General features: G+C 40.4%; 1 long non-coding RNA gene across 1 annotated transcript in view; it reads left to right on the top strand.

Annotated features, from left to right (window-relative positions):
• The window catches only part of LOC126930992 (uncharacterized), a 110,488-nt gene that overhangs the window by 32,169 nt on the left and 62,785 nt on the right, over positions 1-15,534 (top strand). The window contains exon 3 of the long non-coding RNA XR_007717757.1: positions 10,421-10,532. This is a non-coding gene — a long non-coding RNA (uncharacterized LOC126930992). The remainder of the gene's footprint in view (positions 1-10,420; positions 10,533-15,534) is intronic.

Here is a 15,534-nt window from a genome sequence, read left to right on the forward strand (position 1 = left end):
GCTTAAAATAAAATAATAATCAAAGTTTACTATTTCTTTCCTAGCATCTGTCCCTACCCAATTACTCTACTCAATTATTTTTAGGAATTGGCTCCTGGCATTGGTTCTTGAAGCCAGAGGTATTGTCTGTGCTGTCTCTTGGAATCATTTTTCCACTTGACACACTCAGAGTTAGAGGAGTAGGCTGGATGGGTCTGTTGGAGTGTTATTGTTCATACAGCCTGTGTCAGCAAGGGCTGCAATCAGCTTGTTTGTCACATGTCTCCAAGCCTCACTCAGGCAGGCATGGGGATAATAGCCACTAATCCAGCTACACAGAGAAAACTGGAGCCCTATGGGTGCTGAGCACCTTTTCTGTATCCTGTCCCCTGAACTAGAACTCTGGGTTTATATCACAAGTCATCTTTTACCTAAATACACTATTTTTCAAAAAAAAGAAGAAAGCGACCCTTGAAGGGTTAACATCAATGAATAGTTGGAAACTTGTTAAAAATTTTTTTCCCCTAACACATTTTAAAGTTTAGGAAAACCTAGAAATGCAATGCCTAAAAAAAGCCAGCTTCTGTCTATATTTCTAAATGATTTTTGCATCTTTAAAAAGATGTGTGTGCAATCTTCAGGGAGGAAGGGAAGGAATATATATGCCATTGCTGACTTCCTACTTCTAAAGATAGTACTTTAATATCTATAAATCAGACTCACTACTTTGGTATTATATATCAAAAGACATAGAGTTTCAAAATAATGCAATTCTGAGACCCTCCTCACCCTCCGCTTCTCACCTATCTTTATCTTTCCTAAAGTACAGGTACCTTCAGAATCCTGAAAGGGATTCAAACAATTCAACTTTTTTTTTTCCTGAGGCTAGATTAAAATTTACCTTTGCTTTATCTATATGTAGCAAGTAGAATTTGCTAAACAAAGAAGTAGTATAAACTCATATTTAGGATTGTTGCTCCATTTACTTAAGAAAGGGGTTTCATCACCTTTAAAGATATTGTAACATCATTTGAAGGCAAATAATGAGTGAACAAATTACAAAGTGTTTGTTCAGACAGGAAATATATTTTTAGGGCTTACCTGAAAGCACCGAAACTTCTTTTAAAATGGTACAGTTTCTCAGTAATTCACAGTAGGCTTCCCTCCATTTATTTCAAATGGATGAAATTTTATTGACCATGAAAACAGCCAACAGACACATGAAAAAATGCTCATCATCACTGGCCATCAGAGAAATGCAAATCAAAACCACAATGAGATACCATCTCACACCAGTTAGAATGGCAATCATTAAAAAGTCAGGAAACAACAGGTGCTGGAGAGGATGTGGAGAAATAGGAACACTTTTACACTGTTGGTGGGATTGTAAACTAGTTCAACCATTATGGAAAACAGTATGGCGATTCCTCAAGGATCTAGAACTAGATGTACCATATGACCCAGCCATCCCATTACTGGGTATATACCCAAAGGATTATAAATTATGCTGCTATAAAGACACATGCACACGTATGTTTATTGCAGCACTATTCACAATAGCAAAGACTTGGAATCAACCCAAATGTCCATCAGTGACAGATTGGATTAAGAAAATGTGGCACATATACACCATGGAATACTATGCAGCCATAAAAAAGGATGAGTTTGAGTCCTTTGTAGGGACTTGGATGCAGCTGGAATCCATCATTCTTAGCAAACTATCACAAGAACAGAAAACCAAACACCGCATGTTCTCACTCATAGGTGGGAACTGAACAATGAGATCACTTGGACTCAGGAGGGGGAACATCACACACCGGGGCCTATCATGGGGAGGGGGGGGAGGGGGGAGGGATTGCATTGGGAGTTATACCTGATGTAAATGACGAGTTGATGGGTGCAGCACAGCAACATGGCACAGGTATACATATGTAACAAACCTGCACGTTATGCACATGTACCCAACAAATTAAAGTATAATAATAATAAATAAATTAAAAAACAAAACAAAACAAAAAAAAAAAAAAAAAAAAAAAAAAAAAAAAGAAAATGGTATAATACTCAGAGGAGAATTCCCAATGAGGGTTGAGTCTTGGCTAACTAGTTGGGTTAGCCAGGCAGCATAGTGGAGGTGGATTTGGCATTGTGTTCTCATTCATTTACTATAAAAATGTGTTTGTGTATATGTGTTTTGGCATCTATCAGCACTATGCCACACACTAAAGATAACAGAGGATAAAATTTGCACATTGCCTTGGCTTGGCCTCACAGAACTTACAGTCAAATGGGGAATAGAGGACTTATCATCCAGTAGGTGCTTTGACAAGGGAAGAGCAGGATTCTTTGGAAGCGTATGGATGGAGCCCCTCAAACAGATCTGGAGAAGTGACATCTAAGCTGAGACCTGGAGGAGCAGGAGGAGTTGGAGAAGGGAGATATACAGAGGAACTTTTTAGATTACAATGTAGGTGAAACCACAGAGGCAAAGGAGAGCATGGCCAGGGGATGTGAGACAGAGGAAAAGAAAGTTCCATAACTTGGAGCTTAGAGGGCAAAGGTGCTGGCTCTGGCAAGACAGGAAGCTCTACAGGTATAAAAATGCTGTAAAGCCTGACTTCTTAGAGGTATCCAACACAGTTCAACTCACCTTCGCTCTTGAAGTAACTTCTTTCCCTTTTAGGCTTCCATAACACCACAGTCTCTTTGTTTTCCTCCTACTTCATAGATTACTTCTCGGTCTCCTTTGATGTCTCATTTTACCTTGCTCAATCTCTAAATATTAGAGTTCCTCAAGACTTAGTCCTCTGCACTCTTCTCTGCTCTATTTACCTCCTACATACATTTACCGAGTGATTTCATCCAGTCACGTGACTTTAAATAGAATCTATGCCAATGACCTCCAAATCTCTATACCCTGCCTCTTCCTCCAAATCCAGATTTATGTCTATTTGCTTCCTTGACCACTCTCTTTAGCTGTTCAATAGGCAACTCAGACACAATACTCAATTAGTTAGAATGAGCTTGGCTGTAAGCAACAGAAATCTTCAACTCAAATGGCTTAAATAGTAAGGTCATTCTTACAGTGTTGTTCCTGGCCTAGGTAGTTCACAGGGATGGCATTGTAGGTGAGAAAAAATTTTTCTTCAAAACTCTTAAGTTTTGTTACTGGGGTGTGCAAATTAAACTGAAAAAAGGAAAATTAACAGGAGAAGAAGTTTATTTATGCATGTAATGCTCATACATGCAGGAATGCTCAGTGATGAGTTAGTCAAAGGGATGATTAGAATTTGGGGCTTATAAACCTAACTTAGTAGGAGAAAGGAAAGTGGGAGAAAAGGCTTCTATGGGAAGGACAAATAGGTATTTTAAAAGAAAGAAAAATGGGTTTTTGGGAGGACAAATCAGAGAGAAAGGTTTTGCTAATATTGTATCTACAGTCTGAGCCATCTTTCCATCTCCTTCAGGGTGATAAAACCTCCCTGTGGAAAGGATTTATGATAAGTTTACTCAAGGTCTCTCTCCTGGCATCAGATCCACCCCAATGAGGGAATTTATGGCAGCCTCATTTCCCAGATACAAATTTCTTCTTTTAGTCAGATAAGGGAAGTTCCGAGAAGGCTTCTTTCTGCATCTGTTGAATTTCAAGTGCATTTGAAATAAGGATGAAAATCCTTATGCCAAAGTCACATATTTTGAAGATGGCATATCCTGATCCCTTTCAGTGCTGCGTTCTTTTAGTTGAACAAAATTGTACAAAGGCATTTCAGTGTCATGAACTGGGTTTTGGGCTAATTCTGAAATTGTGAATCACTGAAGGGCCTAGATTAGTATGATTCTTCTTACCTCTGACCTAGCCCCCTTTTATAATTCTAATCACCATAGGAGTCAAATTAAAGTCGAGATATTTTTGACCTATTGTAGTACCTTTTATAGTATAGATAGTATATATTTTGATGTATTATAATGCCTACCATCTGCTAATTCTTGTGGTGAACTTCAGATCTGGGACATTGATTAATAGCATAAATAGTCCCCTTTAATGGCCTCCTGTATCCTTGCCTTTCCCCTGAAACTTTTTTGTTCCTGCCAAGTTTGACCTTGAACTCATCTATGAGACTTGCTTAGGCCAATGGAGTGTCAGCAAATGTGACACAACCAGAAGCTTTAAAAGTGATTGTTCATTAAGAACAAACCTAGACTAGCTTGCTAGAGGAGAGGGGACCACATGGGGCAGAGATGAGCTGTCCCAAATGGGGCCATTCTAGATGAGGTGGCCTCCAGACAGTTGCCCAGCTAACCACAAATGCATGAGCATGCCCAGCCAAGACCAGTTCAGTCTAGTCCAAGTCAGCAGAACTGCCTAGCTGATCTGTAGACTCGTCATAAATAATAAATAGTAGTTGACTTAAGTCACTAGCATTGGGGTGGATTGTTATGTAATAAAAGCTAACATACCTGTGGAAAATTCCTAACTTTTTTGAATGGAAAGGATGCGAGAACACCTTCACGGAGGAGCTTGTAGGAGTAGGGTTACTTCAAACTATCTTTCAGGTGTGGAATTTTTTATTTCTTGGATTTCTCAAGATAGAAAATTTCTCAACTGAGCATGCTTCTCACAAAACACGCTGTCATACCTTGGCTGAGTAAGATGGTAACTCTGAGTTGGTTCTGCTAATAGGCCATCCTCCCTTGACATGCAAAATTGTATAATGGTAAGCTTCTCCTCTCTATGTGCAGAAGGTTGTGTTGCAACAGTGCTGGAAGAAGGCTGGTTACTGGACAGAGGCCCGTGGAAGCTGTTAAGAGGTAGCACAAGGCTGTCTCATGAGCGCAGGAGATGCGATCCCAAAGTAGGAACCATCACAGCCGTTTGTGGAATGGTCCCTGTGGAGATGAATTTCCAGCAAATTATTTGGCACTAGCTCTTTAAATCCTCTGAGGTCATGACAAACCTCTGGCCAGAGTTTCACACAATGACTGGTCACTTCTCTCAGGTCACAGTGATGCCCTTCATTTGCCAAAGGACTGCTACCAACTTCTAATTACCTGCTAATCTTTATCCTTCATTTCCTCCACTCAACGGATGCTATCAAACTTGCAGTTTAACATTCAGCTTGCCGTCCTTTGTTGTGCCCTTGCAGAAGGTCTGGCACCATCACTTAGACACTTCTTGACACACTTTTATGTCAGAAAGAAGCTGCAAGGAAAAAAAAACATGCATGACCACATGTGCTCAGTTCAGCTCTCATTGGTCAGTAGTGGCTGCTACACAGCATGGCTATGCTTGCTGACAGAAGCATCTGCTGGGCTGGCTCTCAGAGAATGAGAAGGTATGATTGTTCCAAGTATGTATTGATAATAGAATACAATGTATCATTTAATAAGGTAAATACACTTGGTCTTGAACCTGCAGATATGGAGGGCCTTGAACTTCTGCAGATTTTGGTATCAGCACAGTGTCCTGGAACCAGTTCCCTGTGGATACCAAGGGAAGAATGTACTTCAAATTACAGTAAAGCTATAAAAATTGTAGCTTAGTGATTAAGCACATAGACTTTAGAATCAGACAGGCCTGGGTGCAAATTAAGATTGATGATTTATTAGTGCTCTCGTTGTGAGCTTATTACTTAACCTCTCTATGCCACTGTGCAATGAAGACAGTAATTTCCACTTCCTAGGGATCTTGCAAGGATTAAATGAGACATAGCATGTAAAATGCCTAACACAGTCCTTAATACCTAGTAGGCACTCAGTAATTATAGGTGATGATAATAATGATGATTACCTAAGATAATTTTCTCCCAAATATATTCTACCCAACAATAGTGTATTTGGAAATATTAATAGGTGTACTGTGAAATAAAGGTTTCAGAGGTCACAGAGAACATCAATATGTAGTGAAGAAACTATTTTATTTAACACAGCTCTTCTCACATTGATTTGAAGACAGAACCTTTTTTTTTTTTTTCTTGGAATGCCTCTTGACATCTGTGAGACAGCACTGTCCTCCCAGACCCCTGTTTGGACAGTGCTGGCTCATGAAAATAATTTTCAGTTGTTTGACTGTTGAAAAATCCCTCACCAGAAAGCAAAATGAGAATTGAATATAAAGAAGCAGTACGTGTAAAAGCCTGGCCTTCGTGGGTATGGGAGCAATGTTGCAGTTGGCTTGCAGCCTCTCTGGAGTCTGGGAACACAGGAGATCGTCATCTCAGCCATCTGCTGTGAAGGGGCAGCGTGTGGTGCAGTGGGGCAGGCTTTTAACTTCTGAGTCAGAATTGGCTGTTCCATCTGCCAGCCTCACTTTGAAACAGAAGCCACTGAGGGCTTTTTCTCAGTGGCAGCTCAGTCCCCTGAAGACAAGCTCTGAACTCTGGACTGTCCTCACTAAGACCACCCAAGGCCAAAACTGAACTTTTCCTTCAGCCAGAAGTGGCCACACATGTTTTTTTATTTTTGTTTGTTTGAGTTTGTTTTGTAGGCAACCACATGAAGCACAGACCCAGGAGGCCTAAGCTGGCCTTGATGTAGGAGAAGCTGGGGACAGGGATGTTTTTGAAGAAGAAAGTGACCACTTGTCAAAGAATTCGGGATTGATTCCTAACGCAGAGTGGCTCATCAGGAGACCCAGGTTCTATTGGCCACCCCTCTTGAATAACAGCTGGTTATTCAGGCTAGGGAAAGTGTTTTTGTTTTTTAAGGGAAAGTTTATAGAAAGTGAGAGAAGGTAGATATGAGATCCAAAAGACAAAGTAAAAAGTAATGTGTGTTCTTTAAGGTAAGTGTAGGTACTTTTTAAGCATAATATTGAATTAACATTTGGTGCAATAATGAATTTATATAATGTCAATATTGAATTGATGAAGGGAAATCTGCAAGCGAAGGAGACACCAAACTGCTTTTGTGATCGGAGAGTCTGTATATCTTGCTACTGAGAAAATGTTTAATCCCATGCTTCATAAATAGCTACATGGCACAGAGAAAGATGGAATACTTACCAATTCACTTATGAAGTGAGCAAAACTAAAACCATCGTATAACATTTTGACAAAAACCATCAAACAAACTCTCTGCCAGAACTATTAAAAACACAAAACTCTTCGGATGCAACTGACACTGACTTAGGAAGACAAATTTAAAATGAGCAGAAATACTTTGAAATTAAATTCTTAATACCTTACATTAAATTAAATAATTAAATTGAAATCTTAAAAACTATAATCAGAGCAAGTAAGGTTTACCATAGAGATGTAAGGAATGGTTTATTAATGGGAAATCTATAAAGAAAATATGTCATTTCAAAATGACAAAAGAAAAAAATTACATAATCATCTTAGCAGATGATACACATTTCTGATTAAAAAATATTGTAAAGTAGGAAAAGAGAGTACTTCCTTAACAGTACTTATACAAATAGTCACTGGAGACATACTGTAGTAGAGTGTTCACATTAGAACTGGAAATATGTTAAGAATATGTGACCTTCACTATTTAGTATTATTTAATAGTATTATCTTCACTTTTAAATATTTTCCTGGAAGTTGTAGCCATTGAAATAAGATAGGAAACAAACAAAAGATGGCGTGATAATTAATTTTAGGTGTCAGCTTGGCTGGGCTATGGTGCTGAGATGTTCGGTCAAACACCAGCGTAGATGTTGCTGTGAAAATATTTTTCAGATGTGAATTTAAATTAGTAGACTTTGAGGAAAACAGATTATCCTTCATAATGTGGGTGGGCTTCAGCCAATCAGGCCTTAGGAGAAAAGACCTAGTTCCCTTGAGCAAGAAGAAATTCTGCCTCCAGACTGCCTTTGGACTTGAGACTGTAACATCAGCTCCTCCCTGGGTCTCTAGCCTGCTGGCCTGTCCTGCATATGTTGAATTTTCCAGCTCCAGAATTATGTGAGCCAATTTCTTAAAATACAGTCTCTGTATACACACACATACACACACACACACACACATACACACACACCCTCTTAGTTCTGTTTTTCTCTGGAGAACTCTAATACAAATAGCAACAATAGCTAACACCTACTGAATGCTTTCTATGTGCCAGGCAATGTTTTGAGGGATATACATGTATGTATTAACTCATTTAATCCTCACAATAATCCTAAAAGGTAGTGCTGCTTTTGTCCTTATTAAAAACTAATTAGAATGAAATATTCTGAGGATTCGTAAGAGAATCTGGGCTAATTGAAGGAGAAGAACCCAAAGCCTCAAGTTCCTACCCCATGCCCTTTTACTTTTAGGCAACAACTCCAACTGTCTCATTCTGGGTAAGGTTTATCAGTACTCTGGGACCTTGCATTGATGATGAAATTAATCCTGTTATCCGGGTGGTAGTCAGTTGAATTGGACACAGGCTGGGAAGCAATCATATTCAGGAACTTCTGTAGAGATTGGACTTGTACTCTGATGATCCTATATTAGTTTCCTATTGCGTTTGTAACAAATTATGGTACCACAGACTTAGAGGCTTACCATTCTGGAGGTCAGATGTCCTAAAACTGAGGTGTCAGCAGGGCTGAGTTTTAGAGAAGAGTCTGTTTCCTTCCAGCTTCCAGAGGCCACCTATATTCCTTGGCCCATAGCCCTTTCTCCACCTTGAAAGTGAGTAGTAGGCCATCTTAAAATTTATCTGACCTCTGCTTTCATTTTCCATGACCTCTCTTTCTGATTCTGACCCTCTTCCCTCCCTATTATGAGAGCCATTATGATTACTTTGAACCCACCTGGATAATCCACAATAATCTGTCTTCTCAAGATCTATAACTCAATCACGTCTGCAAAGTTCCTTTTGCCAGGGAAGGTAATGTATTCACAGGTTTCAGGGATTAGCCTGTGACATCTTTGGAGGGGTCATTATTCTGTCTATCATACATACCAAGCATAGGTGAAAGACACTAGCGTCTCTTTCCTATGGAGAAGTGTGCATGTAACGGATCCAAACCAAAAAACGCTGCCTTCTCAAACTCATATTATTATCCCGAAAGGTATGTCAACCTTCAGTGTTTTCCTGTTCCTGGTTTTCTGGGGGCAAACCTGCAGCACAACCCGGTTTTAGAAAACTGTATCACTGGAAAGGAGAATTTTCTTACGACCCTGCCTTATACCTTTTCCATATATGCATAATGTAACAAAACTAGGAAGAAACATAAATCCATATCATTCTCATCTGGTTGCAGGGAAGTCGATGTCTAATACAGAAACAGAAGACAAATTCACAGTGGACAAGATCAATAGCTATGACCTACTTAAAAGTTCAAAACTCTGTAGAATTTTAAAAAAGAGAAAATTAAAAGACAAACAACAAAGTAGAAAGCTACTTACAAAATGTATAGCAAATGGTTAATATATTTAATCCATAAAGAGCAGTTATAAATTAATAAGAGGAAAACGCTCCCAAGGCAGCATGGGCAAAAGGAACAGATAGGTCACAAAGGAAAATAAACAGATACGTCACAAAGGAAAATAAACAGATACATCACAAAGGAAAATAAACAGATACATCACAAAGGAAAATAAACAGATACGTCACAAAGGAAAATATCAAATGGCTTATATACACATGAAAATACTTAACCTCATAAGCAGAAAGGGAATGTAAACAAAAATAACCTGACAAATGTAAAAACACATAATGCCCAATGCTGGTGAAGATGTGGTGAAGCTTTCCAGACTCCTTCCTGATTGCTGGTAAGAGCAGGAATGGGTACAACATGTCTGGGGTCCCATTTGACAATATGTATTAAAAGCTTACACACCCTATGACCCAGAAATTTCACTTACAGTCATTTATTTGAAGGAAATCATCAGAGGACTATGCAAAAATTGGGCTGCAAGGATTTTCCACAGTCTATATATTTAAAACATACATGTATATGTCAGAACAAAAGAAAGGAAATCATTTGAATGTCTGAAGAAAAGATTGGTTAACTTTATTATAATCAGCTGTAAAATAGAATATTATAAAGTGCTTCAAAATCAGAATTTTATCTGTTCAATCTTATGTATTACCTGATTGTGTATTTACTATTTTCTTTCACTAGAAAACAAGGGCAGGTACTCTTTCTTTAACTTCTGTGCTCTGGGGGACTTGAATGTATGGGATGATACAAACCATATTTTTCAAATAACAACATGTGGAACGTCTACAGTTTGAAAAGAAACAGTATCAAGGTAGAAAAATTGTGGCGAGTAAAATGCAAAAGAAAAAGGGATTAGAAGAAAACACGTCAAAATATTTATACTGATTATCTCTGGATGTTGAGATTGAAGATGATATTTTTTCACAGTATGTTTTACAGTTCCCAAATTCACCATAATGACCATTAATTTCACAGTTTGAAAATATGTAATAGATAAATACAATTTTAAAAGAAGAGAAATAGTGCCTTCTGTCAAAATCACAACTTGTTCTCCTGACCTTTTAGTGGGGACTACTCAAAGTGAGATGTGTGGACCAATGGAACCTTGGAACTTGTGTGAAATACAGAATCACAACCCACTACTAAGTCAGAATTTGAATTTTATCAAGATACCCAGGTAATTCATTTATACGTTAACATTTGAGAATGTTTTAGGATATTTGCAACTGATCATATCATAACTGTATTGAGTTATGCTATCTGTATTGCTAATTGCTATCAAGATGTAGTATTCAGCATTCTGTACAAATGAGTTAATACAATTTTAAATATCTTTGCGGCATTGAAATAACTTCCACACAATTTCAGTAAATTGCCTCCTTATTTGAATGCAAATAATTCAGAAACACTAGGGTGAAATCTGCCCTGATATTTGCCTCTGCCCTATCCCTTGCTGCTGGCTGTTTTAACCTCCGATTCAGTGGCTGTGAAGACATCCTACCCTCTTTCCCTCACCCCATTGCCTCCATTAACTCATCCTTGCGTTAACTACTACTGTTGCTTTTGTTCACCTGCTCGCCCACATGGATCTGTGTGCTCGTTCCATATAGTCAAATACACTGTCACTGCTGAGATTACTCAGAGATTTTAAAAACCTATTGATCACTTAGTATTAGGCAGACAACAGTTGCTTTTCAGAGCAAAAAAATTTTCCGAAATTTATTTATTTCAATTGTTGAACATTTGACAGATAATTATTTCATAGGACAGTCCGTGACCTTGAAGGCCTCTTAATAAAATGGCAAGGGTGAGGGGGATGGGAGGCAGGCAACGTGTAGAAATATCACACAGTGAGCAGATGGGATATGTGCCTTTGACAAAACACAAGAAGGGAGCAATCATAGTGCCCAGGGAAAGCCAGGAAGGATTTGGGGAGAAGTGAAATCCTTCTGTCACCTTCTAACTCCTACTCAGATGAAGTTACTGCCATAGCAGATACATCCGTAGGCTGTACACATATCACTGTTAATTGTCATCTTCCCTGGCAGACTGATAGTTCAATGATGGCACAGAGCACGTCTCTCAGGCTCACAAAGGGAGTGCTTAATCTATTTTCGTTAAATGAAGGGATCTGATCTGAATCTTAGAGAGTTGGACTTGGCCTTGAGTGGATGTTCCTTGGGGCAGAGGACGTAGCCTGCACCACGGCAAGAAGAATAGAACACCACAGCGTGCTTTGACTGGCGTCAGCATACCATCTCCAAACTGCCTGTCAGCGGATCAGGGAGACATTTCCATTTTGAAAAAGGCTTGTCTACCAAACTGGGGGTTACAAAGAATAAAACCTTTTGGCCAGCTACCGGTGACAGATTTAAAGTTAAACCACCAGTCACAGGCACATCTCAGAATACGGTTCCTTCTTTCAAAGGAAGGGCTGTGATTATGCTAAGCCTGTCCAGGAATCCCCAGCCTGTGCTTTATTTATGGCTGCCCCCTTCAAAGCAGAGTGCAAACGTGCTTGGAATGAGCAGACAGGCAGGCATAGCTTTGCAGCCTGGGTACCTAGAGCTTCTAGAAAAGGAAGCAGAGTTGGAGGGCTGCCAAGACAGTAAGCTGTCTGCAGCATGACCAGGAAGAGGAGAAGCTAGGCTTTTTTGTCTCCAGTGCCTCCTCATCATTTTCTCAATATCCTGTGGCATTTGAACAGGCCGCTGGTGGTTTTCGGCAGGGTGATGTGCATGGTGACATTTGTATTAGTAGCTTCCTGATGACTGCCTTTTGTTTACCAAACCATAACAAAAGGGGGAGTTACTCCAGAAAATTGAAAGTCTATGTGTACCAAGGGCAAAAACCCCATCAAATTTGGGACGTGTGTCCTTTGGCTGCTGGAAAGGGGCCTGTAACATAGCCCTTGGTCACCCACTTGTCCTATGCTTGGGGCACTGTGCAGGTTTGGCTGGCAGAGGGGCTCTCCCTGTCAGTAAATACTGTGCTATAGGACACAGAAGCTGGAGGTGAGCCGGCCAAAGGGATGCCTGGAGGATCCTGAAATGCTGGTTTTAGAAACCTGCTTCCTAGTGAAGGTAGCCACTCCCTGGGGCTGTGTCACTCTGCCCTGCAGCTCTTGAGGCGTTGCCAGGCATGCACTCCATGTCACCCAAGAGAAATCACACCTTCAGGTTCAGTAGAGGCCACTGCCCCAGCAGAAGGATGTGGAAAGAACATTTGAGATGTGACATTCTGCACTGAACTCGATATGACCTTGCATAGCTGTTTGCTTCAGTCCCAAACCAGCTTCCTTTAACCTCTAGTGAAAATGTTTCCCACATGTGTCAAAGAAAACTTATCAGCAAAGTCTGATGGGACTAGGATGTATAGGAACCAAGGTAGGGAGGAGGAACTTTCTCACTGATTCTTCACCCAGAGCAGAAACTACCTTTTCTCATTTCTCTTTAGTATGCTGGGGTGGTTTGACTCTTCAAATATTTTTGGAGCTTGGCTCCAAAAATGCCATCCCTGACCACAGGGAGCTGAATACAAAGGCTCCCTCTTAGAGAACATGTTTTATGTGCTCCTGAATGCTTTCACATATCCGTAGTCCCCATGGAAAGACACAGCCCATCTTGTGAGCTGCCTGAGGTCCATGCTAGGTTCCTTTGATGCATGCAGACATGAAGGAAGCTAACAAGGGTCTGCCCTGCAAGGGACCCAGGACTCCGGACTCTGGGGCCTACTGCAGCACCATGGACCCTTGTCTTCACCCCTTCATCACAGGCCTGCAATGGTACTGTGTCTGGTGGAGGAATAGACAGCCTAGTGGGGCAAATTTACTTTCTTCTACCTCTGAGACTTGTATCTTTTTGTGAGACCTTTAGTGCAGTATCTTTCTTGGTTTAGTCTAAATATAGTTTTCAGTAGGCAGGAGAGTAATGCTTAGAAAGTATATAACTTGCTGATGTCAGGGGGAGAGAGATCTAATTTCTATTATATCAGAGTTCCCCAACCCTGGGCCATAGACCTGTACTGGTCCGTGGTCTGTTAGGAACCTGGCCATACAGCAGGAAGTGAGCAGCTGGTGAGCGAGCATTACTGCCTGAGCTCCACCTCCTGTCAGATCAGCAGTGGCATTAGATTCTCACAGCCATGCAAACCCTATTGTGAACTGTGCATATGAGGAATCTAGGTTGCACGCTCCTTATGAGAATCTAATAAGGCCTGATGATCTGAGGTGGAACAGTTTCACCCCAAAACCTCCCTGATCTGTGGAAAAACTGTCTCCCATGAAACCAGTCCCTGGTGCCAAAAAAGATCAGGGGCCACTGTATCATGCCATATAATTCAGCTTTTATATGACTCATATTTGTTTATTCAACTCATTGTCCTAGTTCTCATCTGCATACTGCCTAAAGTAGTTAATCTTCGGGTCTACAATAGCTGCCTTCTTGGCAATTCTGCCAACATATTCCTCGAAGAATCCTATATTCACGAGCCTCCTGTGGAAGACATCAAGGCTCTGAAGAGAGCTCCAGACAAAGGAAATGTCTGCATTCTAGGAAGAGCATACTTTGAGAGGGGCTACTTTTCCTAATTTGCACAAAAGCCCCCAGTGGGTTAATGATGTCTGTGGCAAAAACAGAACTCTGGCAGGTTATTTAGATACATTATCCCTTTTTTTCTCAGCATGGAGTTTTGGGAGGGCCATTCTCTCCCCAACCCTTTGCCACTTTTAACTATTAAAATATTGTAAGCATTCCAGGCCGGCATGGTGGCTCATGCCTGTAATCCCAGCACTTTGGGAGACTGAGGCAGGAGGATCACCTGAGGCCAGGAGTTTGAGACCAGCCTGGCCAACATGGCCAGGTCTCTACTAAAAATATAAAAAATTAGCCAGGTGTGGTGGCAGGTGCCTGTCATTCCAGCAACTCGGAAGGCTGAGGCAGGAGAATAGCTTGAACCCAGGAGGCAGAGGTATATATATGTACATATATGTACTTATATTAATACTTCTATATATGTACTAGTATATATATATAAGAAATATTCCAAACAGTTTTGAAAAAATTCAGTAATTCTACCTATTCTTGTGTATTCTATAATTCCTATTCATATATAATTTATAAATCATATCAGAATATGCTCTCAATTTTCTATGCTACCCTTTTTGCTGAAACTTATGCCATAAACACTTCACATTTCTAGTGGTTTCTGTTTTTCATAAGAATTGTGATTGTGCTTCCTCTGAGGAAGTGCATGATAACTCATTTAATTATTCCTGTATTCCTGCACTTTTGATGTTGCTTGTGGTATTTTGCCTTCATAGATAGCACCTCCGCGAGCATCTCTGTGTCCACAGCTGCTGCTTCTCTTGTACAGTTGGCCCTTGAACAACACGGATTTGAACTGCACAGGTCCACTTATTTGTGAATTTTCTTCAGTTTCCAGCACCCCAGACAGCAAAACCAACCCCTCCTGTTCCTCTTCCTCCTTAGCCTACTCAATCTGAAGAAGACAGGGATGAAAACCTTTATGATGATCCACTTCTCCTTAATGAATAGTAAATACATTTTCTTTCTTATTACTTTCTTAACAGCATTTCCTTACTAGCTTACTGTATTGTAATGATGCAATATATAATACTCATAGCATATAAAATACATACTAATTAACTGTTTATATTATTGGTAAGGCTTCCAATCAACAGTGTGCTATCAGTAGTTAAGTTTTTGAGGGGTCAAGAGTTATACATTGGGGAGATGGCCAAGATGGTGGACTAGAAGCAGCTAGTGTGCCCTGCTCTCATGGAGAGAAATAGAAAGGGCAAATTAATGCTCCTGTATATGCATTGGGATTCATCAAGAAAACAACTTAACCCATGGTGAATGGAGAAGAGTGAGGCAGGACAATTGCCCACCCAGGAGTGATGTGGAGCCAGGGAAATCTCCCCTGCCCAGGGAAGCAGTGAGTGACCCCAGGGACCCCTGCTTCTCCCATGGATCTTTTCAATCCTCAGGTCACTCCACCAGGGCCTTCAGTCTGATACAGAGAGCTATGTAGAGTCTTGTCAGAGAAACTACTCAGGCACACTCAAAGCTCCAGGGGTTTTATATACTCAGGCTTCCCAGCATAAGCAGCTGCAACTCTGGCAAAGTGGGAGGTTAGACCCCTATATATATCCCTAG

The sequence above is a fragment of the Macaca thibetana genome, chromosome 11 (genome assembly GCF_024542745.1).
Source record: "Macaca thibetana thibetana isolate TM-01 chromosome 11, ASM2454274v1, whole genome shotgun sequence".
Taxonomy (NCBI): Eukaryota; Metazoa; Chordata; class Mammalia; order Primates; family Cercopithecidae; genus Macaca; species Macaca thibetana.